Genomic DNA, 16,183 nt, shown 5'->3' on the forward strand with positions numbered 1-16,183 from the left:
CCCCAAATAACCCAAAAAGCAAAAAATGTAAATTTTATTTTTTTTCGAAAAATCGCCGATTACGCTTACCGTACGCGTACGGTAAAAAAAAATATAAAAAAAAACAATATCCACGTTTTCCACACCCCGTGTGCAAAAGGTACCCGAGGGGCACCCTTTGTGCACGGCATATGGCATTATTAAAGACAAGCAATAGTTAATCATTAACAACGATGTGCCTAATACGGCCTCCGTGTGCGGACGGTGCGCGAAGCGCATCGTGTGTACATGGCCCATTTAGCGTAACGTGGGCACGCGGTGCGCGTAGCGCACCGCGTGCCCACCGTGCGTGCACGGCACTAACTGCGTAAAGTGGGCGCGCGGTGCGCGAAGCGCACCGCGTGCTCACTGTGCGCGCACGGTGCGCGAAGTGCACCGTGCGCGCACGGAACGAACTGCGTAAAGTGGGCGCGCACGCCACGAACGGCGTAAAGTAACTTAGCATTTAAAAAACCGTACAAATTCACTGAAAAAACCATAGGTTTCACACACGTTATAGTTAGGAATTAGCATTTAAAAAACCTTGCAAATTCACTGAAAAACCCATAGGTTTCACACAAGTTATAGTTAGCGGACATTTCACTGATAAAAAACCATTGAAATTCCCCCGTTATAGTTAGTGCAGGCAACTATAACTCACGCGACCACAATCCTCTGCTGATGACATATGTGTGTTTATGAAAAAAATATATTTGTAATATATGTATAGCTAAAAATTTATGGAAGAAGACATGGGTAAATAAGTGTCTAAATACAGTATTAGCATCAGCAGAGGATTGCGGTCGCGTGAGTTATAGTTGCCTGCACTAACTATAACGGGGGAATTTCAATGGTTTTTTATCAGTAAAATGTCCGCTAACTATAACTTGTGTGAAACCTATGGTTTTTTCAGTGAATTTGCAAGGTTTTTTAAATGCTAATTCCTAACTATAACGTGTGTGAAACCTATGGTTTTTTCAGTGAATATATATATAGATAGATAGATAGATAGATAGATAGATAGATAGATAGATAGATAGATAGATAGATAGATAGATAGATAGATAGATAGATAGATAGATAGATATTATATATATATAGATATATAATGTCTGAGAGAAGAATACTACTTTTCATACCTTTGATATCAACAGCAACAGAATTACAAACAAAGTAAATTTCACAGAATTTCAGAATTCTACTTTCTCAAAAAAATCTGCATTATTCTGTTGGTCTAGTGAAATGTGAGGTAATATGTACTTTAAAAACAATGGATTTTTATCTGAGGTATATAACACCGTCAATTAAATTCAATGCCAAATTGAATGATTCCAATGGCCATGTTATTATAGTCCAATTGTTAACCTATTTTTATTTAAAAAAGTAACTAAATTAATAGTACACAAGTTTCAACATCCATAACGAGAAATGAGATATTAAATCCCATTAATAAATTTTTGCAGCAGGGTTTCTCAAGATTTATCCTCATTGATAAATGAGACAGAGGTTGACATAAACTCTTCTGCTATAATTGGATTACACATATAATAAGAATAGTAATACCTGGCTAATTTAAAAACATGCATTATCACAGAATAGCAACCACACAAATACATAAAACATATTTAATTTAATATGAAACTTTTTACTGGGGATATTATGGAGATACTGGCTTTTACTATACTTGAATTTATTTCCCACTGCAGCTAAATCACTAACCTGGCAATGGTGAAAGCAACAAAAGATGTGCAGTCCTAATATGAACCAAGAAGAACATGCATTTAAGACTTGAATGATCAGAACAGCACAAGCTTAAATTGTACTGAAAACATACAGCACATCAAGCAGCTCTGTCACAAAACAGAGAGTCATTGCAATGCACTACATCAGCAGAATGTGAAAGAACGTTTGTATAAAGCATATCTTAACTAAGGCTCAGGCGCAAGTCTATATTAAATAAATAAAATAGTGTCAATTCGACTGAACCCAGAGTAGACTAGTTGGTCATCAGCTGAGCTATCTGTGCAATTGTACATCATTAACCTTAGATCACCCCACTAATCCTGATCTGTGGTCGATCCCCTACTAGCATCTGCCACTCCAGTCAGTAAGAATTTGGCATACAGATAATGAATATTGTTCCTGTCCCTGATGATCTCACATCTGACAGCATGCGACCCAAAAGTGATACTAAGAAACTCTATGCCTCTAGTCTAAGCACATCGTTGGTCCTCTGCTTGACCCACCCCATTGCTGTCCCTAGCTTCGTAGGTCCTTAGAGTGTGTCTTGTGCAGCAGCACACCAACTACTGAGACCAAGGTGAGAGAAGAGTCAGTTAAGGTTTTTTTTCTCCATATGTACACCAAATTTCGCTGTGTGCTGGTGTAGCTGATAGGAATCTGGTTAAGAGGTTACAGAAAGAAAATTAGTATAAAACAATGTAAATGCTGACCGCAGTGGTGGAGCAGCGACTGGTACCACACTTTTCAGTCATTCAATTTACTAATTTGATTACATGTGGTCAGGTGTGTCTGTATCATAGTACTTAGAATTTGAGAGTAGGATTTTGATAATTGATTCATTGAAGTGGAGGCTTTCCTTCTAATCCATAAATTGATGACTTTCTGTTCCTAAAGAACTGTGGTGAATTGGTGATTTGTCCTGGATTCATACTTGTGTTTCATTGGCATTAAAATAGAGACTAAAGGCTTGATCCACAAAGGTAAGCTTACACTTTTGTGTAAATTTAGGATTGTTTGCTATTCATAACAGTATTTTACGGTTAGTATCTTTACAACGGCAAGTCTCTGCGCATAAGAAGATAGAACTGCCCAACTTGAAATAGTGTTTAGTAATGTCAAGTGCATCAGCTAGATCAGGACATGGATGAAGAAGAGCTTTTTCAGTTTTTATATTTTGAATTTTAGTCAAACATGCACAAAGTATAGATATAATTGTAAGATAGGTTAATTCAAATGCACAGGAATGCTGAATGGTTAAAGCTTTTGCGCCTATTACTGATAGAACAGAACACACCAGTATAAACCCAAATGTAAAGTGAGTAACACATTTTATTTGCACTCTGAGTTGTGCTCCACTACTATTAATTAAGGAAAGGTCCAACATATGATGATACATTTGGAGAGAAGAAACGCCTGGTATAATGGGGAGTGCAGAGGAGCCAAAAAGGGGTTTCTGGGAAAGATTCAGATTAGTGATGCCATTGAGATATGTAAACTCATAGCAGAACACAAGATATTAATCTAGGGACAAGGAGACAGTTTGTCACAGAAACTGTAAGAATCTCTTGATGGTCTGAGAGTAGTAAGGGTCAGTTTCCAAATATTGCTCCTGTAACCCCTAGAGCACCCACAACACCTTTTAGTTTCATTGGTTTTTTTCCTGTCCTCCTGGGGCCACCACAAGAGTAGAAAAGTATGTTAATTAGCTTCTCCAAAAGTATTATGGGGCACTACAGCAAATATACATATCAATGGTGCAGCTTTTCCTCTGTACTGGGGAGAACCACTTCTTCTTTCTCTTTTGTTTATTTTTGTTATTGTTGTGGGGTGCCTGGTTCCACATGCTCACCCGATGCTCAGTTGTGCCTGAGCAGAATGGGTAGCCAACTCCAGGTCTGCCCAGATGGCTCCCCACCTGGCCGGTTCTTCAAAATGCTGGTGCAGGAGCAGGCAGCAATAATTTCCTCCACCTGCTCCTCTGCCTGTGGTACCACTATTAGGGGGAAGATGGTGCTCCCACTTCCTCTTGGGCTGCACAGGGTCTGGAGATGGGCTCCTGGGCTCCTTTCTGCTTGACTGGGGGGACACGACTGAGCTCCCCTGATAGTCTTGCATCAGCCCCTGTGGAGACTGGGGCTTCTGGGGCAAAATTAAGAGCAGGGAAGGGGTCCCACACTGGCACTCCTCCCTCTCATTAAGGTAGAATCTTCTTGCGCTGGCCCACCCTGGGATTAATTTAAAGAAAGTGCAGCAGAGCCCTACATGCTTCGGCTCCTAAAAGGTGAAAGGTAGATAACCTTAAAAAGGCCGTAATTCGACTCCATTGAGCCGATTCAGACGATTTTGGGCTCATCTTACTCCTGATGGTAAGCTTATAGCACCAAAAGTAGTTTTAGAAGATCTCTTCACCTCCAAAGTGGTGTAATCGACAGGAAGCTGGTTTCACTGGCTCCCTGCACCTTGTTTCTTCCTGGTCTTTATCTCTGGGCACAGAAATTCAGGGCTTTCCACAACCTGGCCCTCAAAGGGTGAAAGTGGGCCTTTGGAAAGACCCACTGGTCCTGGCATCAACTAGGGCAGAGTCTGTAGTCCTTTTTGGGCATCAGAGTGGTCCACCTTCCATTTGTCCAAGCAGCACAAGCTGAAACTGCACCAACCAAGAGAGAACTCTCTTCCTTCTGCAAGACTTTTTAAGTGGAGGTTGAATGTTCTAGAAGCCAGGCACCTCTGGCCTATGCTGGGGTGCCATGTCACCTCTCCACCGGTCTCCCAACCCTCCTTCACAGCATGCTGGGACAATTCAAAATGGCATCACCTAGGAGGCACTGGTCACATCTACTCTGGGGGCCTCTGCTCTGCCCCTCGTTGACATCACTGCCAGGGCCTTTCCCACCAAAGCTTCAATGTGGGGCCCCCTCCTTTGTTGGCTACAAATGTCTGGGCTCCCTCCTGTGTTCAGTGGGCTTGGACTGGCCCATCACTGGTACAGTGTGACAGCTAATTGTCTGATGCACGTTCTACATCCCCAACTCTTTCCTCCTCAAAAGCAGAGTGAAGAACTGTTAATTCCGCCCTTTGTGTGGGGTGGCCTTTGTTTCTGATGCAAGAGAGAAATGTAATTAACTTGGCACTGCAGGGTGACAAAAGGCCTGGGCTCTGATCCTGAGTTGAGCCAGAGAAATATGACAATCCTTGATGACCCGTAGGCTGTACAGATCTCTTCTTTGAACACTCAGATTTGGGTTTGCCATACACGTTCCACCACATTTGATATGTCACTGGACATTGTAGGCCAAAGGAAAGCAGAACTGCAGTATTTTATCTACATGTATAATAAAATGTCACTATAGACAGAAAAAGTAAATCACGCTGACATTCCCTGTAAGTGTACCCCAGGTCAAAATCTAATCCTGCAGCGTTCTCGCTGCGCCAGGCTCTCTATGAAAAGTTACCGGGCTGGGATGAAGGTAGTCTGCAAAATGCAGCTGCCACATGGGTGCCCATGTGTGAGCACATGTGTTCAAGTGCAACAGCCAAGTGTCCTTTTACTCAGCTGCATCACAGCAGCAATATCTTAAAAGGCAGACAGTGGTGGTAAACATACGCAGTCCATTTGCCATGGGATTACCGTGGGTGAGACATATGTAGTGTGATTCACCCAAAGTAAAATGACAAAAACCGGGTGATCCAAAAAGCAAACAAAATCTAGACGGACCCAATTGTGCTCTGTGGTTGGAACACTTCCATGCACTGTAGAAGCAGTTGGGGTATTTATGCCTAGCTTAACCACAAGAAGTTATCTCTTGGATAAATGTGATCACTTCACCATTTAAGACAGTACTTCCGCCTTAACTAGCCTCGTAAAGAGAATGCCATGAGACTGTATTATTTCCATATGAAGTTGAATTTGTTTGCATCAATTGATTGAGTACCCTTCAGTTTGAGGCCTGCTAATGACGTTCTCACAACAGAGCAGGCAACTCCATCATAAAGATCTGCCACCTACTGTACCAATTCACAAAACACACACAAGGACAGGACTGTGGAATTGTCATCCAATTTCTCTGTTGGAATCAATTGAGGAGGTGTTCATTTTATTCTAATTATTCTAATTGTACTTGATGATTGGCTTCCTGCCCGAAGGCAATGAAGTGTGTACCGGTAGTGTTTTCGAGGGGAGGTGTATTATTGGTCAACACTTTAGGCTGCTTGTAATGATGCATATATATCTAAAGAAATTCCTACAGCAGAAATGTGCCTTTACTGAGTTTGATATAGCACTTCCTGAGACAAAAAGACTATTTATGAGATTAGGCTTCTTCAAACTGACAAATATACTCCCAATAAACAAAGGTTTGAGGCAGGGATGCCTCTTCACTCCAACTTAAGTTAACATTTTTAGGTCTCGCCTGCGAACGCAGCGCGAAGCGCTGCTAGCAAGCGAGATCTATTTTTGCTGACTTGCCTCGGAAGTGGGACAGGAGATGTGCACGCGCAGGCTTTTGGCGGATTTGAGTTGGTGTACGCGCCTACAGCCACGCGGCGTGCACATCTCCTGTCCCCCTTCCCTCGCAAGCCAGCATGCAGTTTCACTTTCGTCAACACGCACGTCCTAGTTGATCTTGTTTTGTTTGTTGCTGCGGTGTAACTTGTTTTAAATTGCAGTGCCTTTAGAAATTTGTAAACTCGCGTGATTGTTGCTTTCACATCCCGCGCTTGCAGCGCTCGTTAATGGTTGATTTACATATGGATTATTTAAAATCGTTTCCACAACTTTGATCTCCTGGGATCGTACCGAAGGCTGGAAACTCGCCAGACGTGCCCGGCACCGGTGCGCATGAGCCGCCCCGCCCCGGCCACTAGGTGAAGCGGTTGCCTCTTGGGTCCGATCAACAGCCATCGCTCGATCTGCACCGAAACAGAAGGAAGCCCCGTGCCCCAGTCTCCGTACTGCAACAATGCGCTTCTCGGCAAGGGACAAAGCGCTGCTCCTTTTAGGTAAGTTTTAGGGCACTAAATCTGGATCGTTGATGTACGTGTGTGTGTGCATTTGTGTAAGCGCAGCCCCTGCATGTCAACGATATCGAGACGATAAAATGCAGAGATGGAAACCCTTGACCTGCAAATTAGGAAAGGAGCTCTGCAACTCACCCAAACCACTGTGCCACAATGTGTTTTTCTGTGCATTCTTGAGGCCTTATAGGGGGCCACCTAAAGTATTCCGTATCCGGCGTGTGGCTGAGGGCCAGCTTTAGCGTTGTAGGCACCCGATGCGACAGTCATTTTTAGTGCCCCCACACCCAGGATCTCCTGCTCGGATTCTCTCACTACCTCCAGGCAAAAGTGCCCCTCATGTCTACAGTAATAAGTTACTGCTAAACACAGCGCCCCCCCCTTTCCCCACCCAAGGTCAGCGCCCTGTGCGGCCGCATCTGTCGCACTGTCCTAAAGATGGCCCTGTGTGGCTGTGATGAGCTGTATATAATCACATTGCAGCGCTAAGAAATAATGGTAGTGGTGACCCAGAATGTCCTTTAAAATCACATATCGCAGTGCAGTCAGTGCTTCCTCCTTTCAGTGTGTACAACCAAGGGTGTGCACCATGGTAGGACCTGCTTTCGTGTGCGCAGAGATCTCAGGGGCACTATGTCCAGTATCAGTACGTAATATTAATATTGTTATTGGATTTGCCTCCCATTGTTAACACAGGTCCACAAGTACCAGAATGCATGTGTAAAACAACAGTACGAAATGGGCTATTCACGCGTACCATGGAAATAGCAGAAGAATCTTTCCTTTTTGTTCAGGGAAGAGAGAGGGATAAAGTTGTATCTCATTACTCATATTCCTGGAAATCCTTTGTGGTTAGAACCTTGTGTGCTGCCTTGAATTGTGACTTTGTTTATTTTTGTTTAAATTTCTTTATTGATTTTAAGATAGCCATATCACACATAAAAATGGCATACATTCCATAAACCCTACGTAGGCTACAAGTTCAGTTTTACACATCTCGCAAATTCATTAAATCCATCTTCCATTTTAAGACAAACCAAGCATTTGCAATGCAATAGGTCTGGCATTACTGAAAGTTTGAGCTATTGCTGTTGCATTATTATTAGCAATGCCAATAGCTCAAACTGTTATAATGCGAGACCTCTTGCATTGCAAATGCTTGTTATAAATGGCTGTTTCATAAAATTATAGAACTCACAAAAGAATGTGCCAGCCCTAGCAGACGTATCAATCTGTCTTTCCTCTTTGCGGATGATATCATGATCTGTGCAGAAGATAGTCTACTTGGTGGCTAGTTTTGAGACTCATATTTTTTATGGGATGAGTTTCTAATCAATGACTGGCAAATATTAGTAGGAATAAATATTATTGGAAACCACTGCATTACATCTACTGCCAGATAATATAGAAACCACTCCTGCTTGTGTTAATATGAAAATAATAGAAATAATCGGTTGACAATGAAAGGTGCAATTATGTGCAATTAAATCAGGGATACATTTTGTGGATGTCTTAGCCAGATCTTTGTGAATATTTTTTTCGTACATTTTTTTTCATAACAGATTTTAAGAAAACCTTCCTGTTCAGTGAATGGCTTGATACATCTTATTACTTTGTTCCAATTCCGAATCTACTGGTTGGCATTAAAACCCCAGGCATTCCTTGTTTACTTTCAATGTTCTCTGTGTAGAAGTTATGAATGCAGTCGAAGCAGATTTCACACATATTGAAGTCATCCCTTTCTTATCACTCCTCATCACTCCTCCATTTGCATGACCATCATGATTCCTGTAGTTACTTGTTGCCAACACTCATTAAACATGTAAAGGAGCTTTGCATCTGGATTTTAAAAGTGAATGCACTCTGTACTGTTGAATCAATGCAGTTTAAACTAGCCAACTTCTTATTCTAGAGGCCATTTGGAAAAGTTTGTTTCTAATTTCTAGAAATAGCATCCATAATAGCCAATTAAAATAAGTACTGTTGGCAATCTTATTGAGAGCATGCAGTTTAATCCAAGCTATACTTGTTTGTCACCACAGATTTTCTTTCAGAGTGGAGCCACATTCAACATTTTCATTTAATCTTAAATAATGTCATCATTTTTCTAGAGGCAAATGACATGCCCTTTGGTAATCTTAAGAGGACCAATATGTGAAGTTCTAATTCTGGTTCATCAGAGAGGGTGTTGATTGAAAACGTTGGTTGCTTTGAAGAGATGGCTGTGATGAATTGAGATATGAACCTGGAGACACTGATGACTGCTCTCTCACTAGAGACAACACTCTTCAATGGCTCCAGTTTGTTAAAGCATACTTGCAGGGGTTTGCACAGGTCATTGGTGAAGAGGTATCCAGTGAGTTTGTTCCACACCTAGCTTTCAAGAGTTTTTATAGACAAGGGAATGATAGGGAAATGCTGTTAATTAGAAGAATGATATGTATCAGTTTCATGTTATATCTTTATTGGATTGACTTCTGTATATTTGTGGCAAGGATCGTAGATAGTTGAGAGTAACAATCAGTTAGGGGCCTATTAGCATATCGGGCGGATGGCCCCCGCTGACCCGGTGGTGGTGATCCGCCCGCCAGATTCTCCCGTTTCACCCCCGCCATATTAGTATGGCGAGGGGCACCGCGGCGGATGGAAAGACCGTCCGCCGCTTTTCTGCCGGTCAGATTCCCGTCCGGGCAGAAAAGGCCCTCAATATGGTGGCGGTGCCGTGCAGGCACCGCCATCCATATTAGGATGTGCAATTTTAAAGGCCTTTCCATGGCAGCGATGCCGCCATGGAAAGGCCGGTGGAAATTGTTTGGGGGCCTGTTACAGTCCCCCAGGGGTGTGGGGTGCTACATTTGGGGGGTACCTATGGTACCCCCCTTCATTGGCATCCACAAGGTGGCACGCACCGCGCGGTGCCTGTTACGTTGTGCATGCCAAAGCACAACATGCATTGCGGCAGGTGCTGTTTACAGCACCACCCGACGCAATGTACACTATGCAAGATGCAACCGCCAGGGTGACGGTCGCATCCTAATGGGCCTAGTGGGACCGCCGCACCTCTGGCTGTAAGTCCTGTGTACCGTTACGGTGGCGGGCGATCAAAATCTGCCCGCCACCGTAATAGACCCCTTAGTTATTTGAAACATATGGTAAAAGTGTGATTGGTGCATATGCGTGTTAAGACTATGAGTTAAAGGTTTAGCTGAAATTTGGGCAGCCTTTCAATGGTGGATCTTCCACTCATATAATATCTACCCCCCATAATGGGAGCCATTATTTGTATATTGTGGGTATTACTCTTGCATGTTGTGGCAATCAATGGTGTAATTATGGCCATAGCACAGTTAAGAGTGGTCATTTATATCATGTTATTGCTCTATCTGCCATGATGGATTGTCATGGCATATTGGTTAGCAGATTTAAAATATTTTTGGCATTATTGACATAGTTGACTCTATCAAAAGCATATTGAAATGTACATTCTTGGCATATGTCCAACATCGATGGTATTTGTTGATGACACCTAAATACACCGAGCAGAATCTATCCTTGCAGGACAGTAATGGTTACAATGGCAAGCCGATATTTGGGAACCCAATTTGTATTTACAAAAACAAATAAAAAGCTTGTGCACTGAGACAAATATGTTGTTCATGAAAATGATAAGTTTTTGGGGAAAACTGAGGGCCAGATTGCCGCTTTATCGGCACTTTTTGCTGATAAAGCGGCAAGTTTTTTATCGCCCAATTACCGAGCTCTCGCTAACAGCAGTTAACGCCAGCTTCCAGGCGATAGCGACCGGTTTGGGGCCCGCTTTGCATGTCAGTGATAGTTATCGCTAATGACATGCAAAGTGGGTGTACCCAAACTGGTAGCGACTGAAAGCAGTCGCTAACACAGCTATCGCCAATTAGGCAGGGCGATAAAAAAACGCGTGCTAACCGCGATTAGCGCCAGGATTTTACACCTGGTAAAATCCTGACTTAGCCATAATAGTCAATGGGAGGTGGATTCTACGGCTAAGTCCCCACCTGCCTATTAGCGAGATTTTCCTTAGCGATAGGATTTTTATTGCTGGAAATCTCACGTTGATTCGCCGCTATCGCTGGATTTTTATCGCCGTGGAGATAAACGTTGGTAATAAAGCGTTATTTCCGCGATAGAATCCAGCGATAGGAGGCGATGAAAAAATCACGCTAAGCTGTTGCTAATATGGACCTGAGTTTGTTTAGCTAAGGCAAAAAGTTTGCAATTGATTGCAAATGATGTACATTTTTAGAAACTGACAAGCTGACGTTCCAGAACAAAACAGTTGATTTTCTGAAATATATGTGTGAGATAATAAATGTTATCTTTGAGAGACCTACTGCTGACATTGGTTTGTGAAAGATGGTGCTCACTTCCATAGCTTTTATTTCATGAATTTTAGAGAGGTCTTTCCTCATGTATATAGATACAGATGTTATGACCTTTCATTGTTACTCGATGCTTGAGTTAGTAAGATTGGTGTAATCTGCCTAATGGGTGAATCAGTTTGATCTCTATAGCTTAAGCATTAGCACTGCTGTATGAGTCTGTAGGGTTTATTTAGCTGGGCTGGCTACAGTTTATGTAACTCTTGATTTTCCACTGTGACCCTTTCTAGTGGATTCTCAGTCACGTCAAATGTGAGAGAGACTGGATAAACAAGGAAGTCGAATGTAGATTTAACAAGAGGTGCTACACACATTAAAAGAAATTAGAAAGTGCACACACAGATTTTTTCAACTGCTTGGAATATTTATATTTTGTAAAGCTGAAAATTGCACCCTTGTGTGACCATTTTGTAAGCATTTTCGGAGAATTATCAAACACACGTCATATGAATCATGTGTGCTTGGCACATTATGTATGTATTGAAATATGTATTTAATCAGCCCTCAGAACACATTGCATTTTAGTCTATCTGTGCAGAATTTGCTCAATTAAATGCACATTTTGGATGAGAAAGTCGGGTTTTTTGGTATGCTCTCTTACTGAACACAATTTAAGACAAGTATGTATGTATGTAACACTTCATTCAAAGGTCTCTGGCTGCTATTGTGTATTTAACATCTTGGTAGCAACCTGAAAACTGTCTCATGAAGTAGTAAGATTATGGTTTTGAATCCTTGAGGTGGGGTAACTTGTCAAAGGAGACCATGTAATCAAATTTTAAAAGAAAATATTATTTCATTTTCTTAAAATACTTGTTCCAAACGAGAGCTGGATCTTATCTAGAAGTATCTTATTTTTTCCATTGATTTCCAAATAAAACAGTGCATTAGAGGCTAGCCTAACCTTTACCAGCGTAAAGCAAACCGCATGCCTCTGTTAAAGACGTGAACACAGGTGTCCAATTCTAATTATAGTTGTCTACACAGTTGTTGAGAAGAGTAAGCCATTTAAATTAGTGAGTAATTAACTAAGCACCACCAAATTAGAATATAAATTGCAGAGGGCCGTGTGAGCTGTATGGGATTACATTAAAAGCATGAACCATCAAGATTTCAAAGTGCAAAAAAATCAACTGCATTAAGAAAACTGATGCGCCATTAGTGCTGTCAAGACAAGGTTCTAGCCAATTGAGGTGGCTTCATAACTTCAATTAACGCCAGCTAGAATTTAATTATTCTGATAAACAAATTATGAAAAGTGACTGGGGCCACCAGGCGCTGCTCCCGGCTCTGGAATTCAGAGATTTTGTAAAAATATCCTTTCAGCTAAAGAAAATAAGGTAATTTCTTTATTTGTAGTGTGGTTTTGTATCATTTAAAGGTGTTGTGATAAGAACTACAATCCTTCATCAAAATATATCCATTAAGCTTCCTCTGTCATACCGTGCTAATATTCTCAAAATAAATGCTTCGTTATGTGTGAGGTACATTAGAAGCCTCTGTGACGAATAACTGGATCGAAATGTAGCTATTCACTACTGTGACATAACAATAATGTGAACTAAAAGTTACTCCGACTGTTGCTGTGTCACAAGGAGATATATACTATAAAGCATATTTATCGAAGAGTTGTATCGCCCTTGCGCCATGCAATGAGGCACAAGAGCGACGCAACTCATACGTTAGATTTATCGAGCCATTCAAGCCCACCGTGTGTGGCCTGAGTGGCTTGATAAATATAGAGCAATCCAACACAATGAAATTGCTGTGTTGTGTTACTCTGCCCCAGGGAGGCGCTCCATGGATGGAGTGGGCGTGTTCCCATGCATCCACCCATGGATTTTGATGCATTCCCAGATTTACCAATACTGGTAAACCTGGAAATGTGAAAAAAATGCTACGCTTCCCTAGGTGAGGTGTAACAAGGAGAAATATCTTTATTTCTCCTTGTTTTTTCCTCTTTTAGTGTGATCTGCATTCAGCAGCACACATAGAAAGAGGAAAATACCTGAGGGTATTATTTTTGTGCAGGAAGGTGTCAACAGAGGCTTCTCTGCTAAGACTGAGGAGCATTGCCCCACTGCTGTGCGAGAAGTTCAAAAAGGAAAAATAAAAATGATAATAACGCAATGTTATTATCATTGTATTTTTCCGTATTAGATTAGGTTAGGTACGGGGAGGGTGGGGCTGGGCTAGCCAGAGCAGGGGGAAGAGTGGTAGGCACTCTCTAAGTGCGCATGACGGTTTGGCTAGCCGTCCTATACCGGCCAAACAGTCATGAGCTCTTTGCATGTACTGCACCGGCTGTATTGCACAGCCTGGTGGGGAATATGCACAGGGTCGGAGTCCCTGTCTGAGCACCTGTTGTTGTTGGCTATAGGTCTCTGGGCACTTTACCATTGCTGATCAGTGCTAAAGTGCAAGTGCACTCTGTGCAAATTGTGAACATGATTGGTAATCCCTGATAGGCCTATTTGATTTACTGGTAAGTCCCTAGTAAAGTGCACTGAGTGTGCCAGGGCCTGTGAATCAGACGCTATTAGTGGGCCTGTAGCACTGATTGTGCCACCCACATGAGTAGCCTTGAAAAGGTATCTCAGACCTGCCACTGCAGTGTCTGTGCACAGTTGTTAACTGCCATGTCCACTTGGCAAGTGCACCCACTTGCCAGCCCCTAATCTTCCCTTTTCTTACATGTATGGCACCTGTATGATAGGCCCAATGTACCCCCCTGGGCAGGGTGCAATAAATGTGAAAGGTAGGACATGTACTGGTGTGTGTGACATATCCTGGTAGTGAAATACTGCCAATTTCGTTTTTCACAATTGAAAGACTATCTTGCCCTATAGGATAGAATCGGAAATAGTTTGAACATCTTACAAGCATAACTTCCCATTGGAACAAGATAGAAAAATAAAACTTAGGCTCTCTGAACTCTGAAGTTTATAACACATCTTTTAGTAAATATGGATTTAAATTGTGTGTTTTAGAATGCCACTTTTAGAAAGTAGGCATTTTCTTGTCTAATCGTTCTTTGTGCCTTTGCCTGTTTGTGTCTTGACTGTCTGGTTTTGGAGTGACAGGTGCAAGGGATGTGCATTCACTGTAGACAGACACGGAGGTTTGAGGTGTGTCTGGCCCTTCCTGGATGACTCAGAGCTGGGCTAAATGGACCCTAGCTGCATTTAGAGTAGTGGGAGGAGATGTCCTTGCACATGAATCGGGCCTGTCTCTCTCGCACAATGCTGTCTCCACCCCCTGTGTTCATACTACACCAGCGAGGACATAACTGGTTTGGACTGGGCTTAAAGACCCTTGCACAAAGAGAACAATGACATTTTGGGGTATAAGTATTAGACCTAAAAGCCGAGAAATTTAGACTACTCTGGAATAAAGAGGAACCTCTGCCAAGGAGGAAAGCTGAAGTGCTGTGAGGAGGAGTACTGCCCCTTTGCTGTGTGGAGTTGGCCTGCGGTTACTGGTTCTGCCAAGGAGAGGAAAAAGTCTGGAACTTTGCTTTGAACCTGCTTGAAGAAGATCTCCAAGGGCCTGTGTGTGCTGGCTTCCCGGTCTGAAGTCTCAGTGCCACAAAGACTTCCCCCCAGCTCCTCTGAACTCTGCTGCTGAGAGTTCTGACCTGGCAGGAGGTGCAGGTTCCGGTTCAGGCCTCTGGAGGTTGTGCTTGCTGCTGGAAGCTGGAAGAATCCTGAAGAACTATGAAAATCGACGCATCGCTCTTCTTGGGCTGTTTTCCTGATGCAGCACCGATGTGTGAGAAGAATTTCCATGCATTTCCGCACCGCTGCCGAAACCAATGCAGCGCCTGTCGCCACAGCAAGAACTGACACATCGAAGGATTGCAGCTAAAAAACCTATGCAGTGCAGCCAAACGTCGCTGCATCGATCGCTGACGCATCCAGGATTTCCACTGATCATACCTGTGCGGCAACTTTTCTCGACGCACCGACCAGAATCGTCTTGGAGTCGACGCATCAGTTCCCCCCTACAGACCAGATACGACGCATCACTTCTCCTCCGTGCAGGAGAACTGTTGCATCACCTCCCCAAGGTATCAGGGACTAACACATCTCTTTGTGTTCTCGACGCTTCCCATTTCTGCTGCGGTTTGGCCTTGTGAATTTTGTGGCAACTACAGGTACTCTGAGAGAAATCATACATCCATAGTTTTCTATGGACCCAGTTGTTTGAAACCTTTTTAAAGTCATCTTTTTATTTCATATGTGTTGAATTTTTGTCGTTTTGGTCTTGTTGAGTTTAGATAATGATACTTTATTTTTCTAAACTGGTGTGGTGTCCATTTGTGGTATTATCACTGTATTACTGTGTGTTTTGAGTACAAATACTTTACACATTGCCGCGTTCCAAGCTACCCAGGGGGTGAGCAGGGGTTATCTAATGTGTGTATCTCCCTTACCCTGACTAGAAGCAAGGGTCTCTATTTGGACAAAGATACCTACCTCTGCCAACTAGAGACCCCCATTTCTAACATTTCCCCTTGAATTCAGTTCTATTTAAATATGGATCTGGTGAAGCCTTCTTCAAAGTCTAGTTTTTTTATGGTAACTTTCATATTTATCCTTGTGAATATTAGTAACTCCTGGATGTGGCATGCATCGCTGATTTTATGGGAGGTGAGGTTAGTAACATATACCTATTTGTAAAACTCAAGCTGCGATAGAGCTGTTAACTGTATAGTTACAATTTGGTATTGTGAGATCTTTAGGGACTACCTCCTGTGTAACAAGGGTTTCTGCATCCACTGGCTAAAGTATATCAAGGTCACCTGTACTAAGCTAGGTCATCCTGACATTTTCTATATGCCTCCTAATATTGCTGTGAGGGACAAAAACTGGTTTAAATCTAGGTTTTGAGAACATAGATGAGGGGAAAGAGAATGTCTGAGTTGAGGAAGCCTGTCAATAGAGAGTACCTGCTGGTTCAAACAAAACTAGGGATCGAATCGTACATTG

General features: G+C 42.5%; 1 protein-coding gene across 4 annotated transcripts in view; it reads left to right on the forward strand.

The window, feature by feature from the left end:
• The window catches only part of MGAT4C (MGAT4 family member C), a 1,156,917-nt gene that overhangs the window by 484,571 nt on the left and 656,163 nt on the right, over positions 1-16,183 (forward strand). The gene's annotated exons all lie outside the window — the stretch shown is intronic.

The sequence above is a fragment of the Triturus cristatus genome, chromosome 4_1 (genome assembly GCF_964204655.1).
Source record: "Triturus cristatus chromosome 4_1, aTriCri1.1, whole genome shotgun sequence".
Taxonomy (NCBI): domain Eukaryota; kingdom Metazoa; phylum Chordata; class Amphibia; order Caudata; family Salamandridae; genus Triturus; species Triturus cristatus.